General features: G+C 37.0%; 1 pseudogene; it reads right to left on the reverse strand.

The window, feature by feature from the left end:
• Window positions 1-838: 838 nt before the first annotated feature.
• Window positions 839-3,599, reverse strand: LOC114585873 (protein FAM200A-like; annotated as a pseudogene).
• Window positions 3,600-5,421: the final 1,822 nt, after the last annotated feature.

Below are 5,421 nucleotides of genomic sequence, written 5' to 3' on the forward strand. Positions count from 1 at the left end.
ATTCACACAACTGTCTTCCTCTGTAGCTTCTTCCCTCATGGAATTCCACTCTCGGCTCTGTTGGAACATTGTTTGTTCCCTCCTTTCAGAGGGGTTGCATTTGCCAACCTCTGGCCCTGCCCTGCACCCAAGGTCACCAATGATGATGAAAAAAAAGAGATTGGTGTGGTTTGCGTGGAATCAACTCAAAGGACAAAATGAGACCTATGCTAAGCCAAAAGAGACCTGTGAAATGGAGATTTCTCTCTTTTTTAAAATGAATATTTATTGGCATTTTCATAAATCACACAAAACAAAAATAAACAAAAACACATAAAATTTCAATTACTTATTTTCTTATAACTTGTTTCTAAGACCTCCTCACACCTCCCCTTCTTGTATTCCAATTTAAATTATCAATTCAGCAAGTCCTTAACTTGAAATGGAGATTTCTCAGTGCTGTTACAGAGCATCGTTTTGCAGACATAAGATCTTCCGCTTCTATGGCAAAATCTCTAGATCAGTGGTTCTCAACTTTCCTAATGCCATGACCCTTTAATACAGTTCCTCATGTTGTGGCAAAATTATTTTCATTGCTACTTCATAACTGTAATTTTGCTACTGTTATGTAAATATCTGATATGCAGGGTGTATTTTCACTCTTACAAATTAAACATAATTAAAGCATAGTGATTAATCACAAAAACAATATGTAATGATATATTGTGAAATGTTTATTTCTAATTACAAATAAATGATATTTTGTCTTGAAGCATGGCGTAGCATGGGTAACAGTCTTAATATAAAAACAGTAAACTACATTGCTACATTTTTCGACGGTATGCATAAAAAGCCAACGTCAGTGCAAAGGCTGAGATTGCTTCTTTCTCACCAGATCAGAAATTCTCGGGGTAGTCTTTGCAAGAGCACAACGAAGATCATCTTCCACAACAAGTCTACTTCTGTATTTAGACTTGATAACCAACAAGCTGGAAAACCCTGTTTCACAAAGATATGTTTTTGGAAATGGAAGAAGAAGGCACAACACAGTCTTAGACAGAACAGGATATGACTGCAAACACTCGATCCAGAATTTTGTACCTGGCATTGTAGAGAAATCAGTTCTCGTGGCATCACTGTTAATAAGTTCAATGAACTCCTCTTGTACTGTCTCAGGAACACCTTCAACTTTGACTGTGAATGGGCTTCTGGCAAATGCAAATGGGGTGTCAGGTAGATTTGGAAAGTACGATGAAATTTCGTCTGCAAGCATGTGCAAGTGTTCTTCCACAGAAATTATCACCGTAATCCTTTTGTCTGGTTCAATGTTATGTTCCTCAAAGAAAGCAGATAAGGTAGGCAACATGTAAATTTTATTTTCATCCAATTTTTTTCGCCAAAGCTAAAGTTTCATTTGGAATGATCGGATCTTTTCAGACAAATCGAGGCATGTTGCATTTGGTCCTTGCAGTGATAAACTTAACTCATTCAAGATGGCAAAGATGGCAACCAAGTAAGCTATTTTCTGCAGTTCACTTTTATCACTGAAAAGTGCTTCAAGCTGCGGTCTTGCTTTCTGATTAAAAAACGTTTTGAGTTCATCGCGAAGCTCAAAAACACATTTTAAAACTTTTCCTCTCGACAACCATCTCACTTCAGTGTGAAATAGCAGAGCATTGTGCGGTGCCTCCAACTCGTTGCACAGTTGCGGAAACAGTCGGCTGTTTAAAGTGCTCACCTTTACAAAATTGACAGAACTTACGACGCTTTTCATTACTTCTTGTAACTCTTGTGGCAGCGTCTTCGTTGCTAATATTTGCCAATGATTCATACAGTGAGTTCCGATGACTTTTGGTGACTCATTCAGTCCAAACACTGAAATCCAGATCCACATCCTAGCATAGCTGGAGCACCATCTGTGCAAACACACAAACCTCTGAAGTCCTAATCTCTATGAAAAAATGTTTAGGAGGGCTCACACTTGTTCAGTTATCCTATTTGAAATCTGCTTCAAAATTCTTGGCTTTGGCTTGATCATGATCACAATGTTTATGATTAATTACACATTTTCTGTGTTTAGAACCATTTATTATTTTAAAACTTAACATACTTTACATCACTACTGGCATAACGAAACTTGTTCTGCTTCCGCACTTAAATGAATTTTAACTGGTTTTGTATGTGGAATTGTCTTTCATTATAAATTGGGAGTTTCTAAAAATTGTTTTGTATATAGTGTTTAATTGCTTCATTTGCTTTATAATTGTATATTTCATTGTTGCAACACACTCTGGGACCGTGTGGCAAAGGACAGGTAAGAAACTGAATAAAATACATGCATGTTTTAAATGTTTGAAATAAATGATAATCTTAATTTTGCAATGTATAGAAATTATTAAACATTGCTGTACAAATATGCAAAATAGTTGTTCCAAATGAGTCCATGACATATTTACCTGAACAGAAAGGGGTAACAGCAAGCATATGTGAGATCCTTTGTATAACCATTCAACAGAGAAAATGTGTGTGGGAAAATTGCATTTCATTTTTTCCCCTGGGAAATACCATAGCTAGGATAATGCTATATGCATCAAAAATGTGCATAAAAGCATATTTGGGAAGTTTTTCTAAAAAGTGTAGAATCCAAAAGCATTTTAGATAAATATATATATATATTACTTAACTATTTTTTTTTCATTTAAAAGATAGAAACTAATTTGGTTACAGTACATCTGAGAATTGCATGTGTGTGTGTGTGTGTGTGAGAGAGAGAGAGAGAGAGAGAGAATATCTATCTATCTATCTATCTATCTATCTATCATCATCATCTATCTATCATCTATCTATCTATCATCTATCTATCTATCATCTGTCTGTCTGTCTGTCTGTCTGTCTTTCTGTCTGTCTATCTATCTATATCTATCTATCTATCTATCTATCTATCTATCTATCTATCTATCTATCTATCTAAATGAATATTTGATGCTAGAGTTCTGCCCTTTCAGATATTGCTGGATATATTGAGTTGTATACAGAAGCCCATAATAAAAAATCACAAGAAACTTAAAAGAGGGCATTGAGAATTTTCCTGGGGGACTTTTGTATGTGATGCATCTCATCTTCCTGAGCATTTTGGAGTACAATATGATTGTGCTGTAATGAGTTTGAAGTTAAACCACAGATTTGCATGGATCATGGTTCTATATTTTTGTTTATCACAGTTAATCCACTTATCCCATCATCGCTATGATTTTATTTTATTTTATTTATACACAAGCATTTTAACATCTTTTCTATCCATATGGGGGAAGCTCCACTTGGATTAGCTGTTGCAATGAAGATGAAAACTACTTGGCCTTGACCTTTAAATTTCTGCTCTCCTCAAGTAGCTCTGAACAACACCTGGATTATTCAAAGCTTTATATATCCAGAATTACCCATCATATGTCACGGAGGCAAGCTGATCCTGCTGAATTCTTTCTTTCATGCAGGTAGGAATATAAGAGAAAAATGATTAGGCGTGCATTTAAAGGCAAAAGTTCATAATCGTCGCTTTCTGAAATGATCCATGAACACAGCCATCCTTCAAAATTTGCACTTACCCAAATTTTGGAACGCATCCCCCCCCCCCCAAGACATGTACAAAAATGCATATATGGGGGTAAAGTGTACTTTGAAATGCAGATATTACTGATAATAGCATACAAAAATGCATTGCATTATGGGGAATTGCTTTGCAACAATCTGTACATTCAGCTAATTAACATAAAGCAATTTGGCTATTTGGAGAACTCTGCAAGAAAATGCTGGTTCATTTTCATAAGGATTGTATTAAAAAAAATATAACTGAAATAAAAAGAAATCATGAACAGATTAGGAAATGTGGGGAAATGAACTTGTAAAAATGAGAACAGACAGAAAATGAAATGGTCAGATATGCCCATCCCAAGATTTTGGAATCTGAAGACTTTTCCATAGCATCCATTCCACCTGGCTGCAGCAGAGAGAGAAAACTGACTTCATCAGTGCAGTTGATTCATCTGCTATCTGACTTCTCCTCTCCTATAAATGTTCCTTATTAGTACTTTATTCCTTTATTTGTCTGTGAATTTTTAATCTGCATAGATGATAGATAGAGAGAGATAGATAGATAGATGATAGATAGATAGATAGATAGATAGATAGATAGATAGATAGATAGATAGCGCAAGCTGGAGGACAGCATGTAAGGCTAAAATCAACAAAAATAATCCATTAAAAACAAATATCCATAAATATCCATAAAGAATGATTGCTTAAAAGAAAAGTTGTCATTCAATTTGGGAGTAAAAGGAGAGGTGGGAGAAAGTTGAATTGATAGAAAGCAGTTGGGCAAAATACAGCCTCTGTGCTTTTTCATATATCATCAGTAAATGGGCTAAAGGTGTCCTTTTTTATAAAATGAGAACTGAGTGCTCAATGAGAAGTCAGTGATACCAGTAATGGTTTCAGGCCCCCAAAGTCCCCTCTGTGACCATTGTCAAGCTGCGGGAGAAGGGCTACTCTCCCAGTATGTTCCATAATACAGTTCAGTTTATATCAGCGATTCCTTATTTTAGGAAAGGGATACCATGGAGTTTGGGACGCGGGTGGCACTGTGGGTTAAACCACAGAGCCTAGGACTTGCCGATCAGAAGGTCAGCGGTTCAAATCCCAATGACGGGGTGAGCTCCCGTTGCTCGGTCCCTGCTCCTGCCAACCTAGCAGTTCAAAAGTATGTCAAAGTGCAAGTAGATAAATAGGTACCGCTCCGGAGGGAAGGTAAATGGTGTTTCCGTGCGCTGCTCTGGTTCGCCAGAAGTGACTTAGTCATGCTGGCCACATGACCCGGAAGCTGTACGCTGGCTCCCTCGGCCAATAAAGCGAGATGAGCGCCGCAACCCCAGAGTTGGCCATGACTGGACCTAATGGTCAGGGGTCCCTTTACCTTTACCTTTTACCATGGAGTTTGAGAAAGGACATCAACAAAAGCAACACAAATGACCAAGGGATTAAATTCCCCTTACAAGGGAAGTCTTAGGAATGGGTGACTCTGAAAATCTGTTTCTCTCAGTTTCACATTATTCAAAGCTTATATTAAGTTCACCACATTTTCACATTTGTTAAAAAGTCCTCATCAGCATTTTAGGGTAAATTCCACCTCGTAGGCTTGCTTGTTTGCATTTCCTCTAATATAACACAGTTTTGCATCTTATCTTCACAAACACACACCTTTTTATGAAATTTTGCCCAAATATATGCATTTCTGTACGTGTTACTTGGATGCAGAACTGCATTGCAAAATTCAGAGACTTATGGCTGTCTTTTGCTTCACGTACTGTTTCAGAGAGCATGAATTAGGTAGATTTTCTTGTAAAGGGGAAAGGAATACCCCCTGCCCCATCCATAGTAAAGTCTAAAGCA

Source organism: Podarcis muralis, chromosome 15, assembly GCF_964188315.1.
Source record: "Podarcis muralis chromosome 15, rPodMur119.hap1.1, whole genome shotgun sequence".
NCBI classification, from domain to species: Eukaryota; Metazoa; Chordata; class Lepidosauria; order Squamata; family Lacertidae; genus Podarcis; species Podarcis muralis.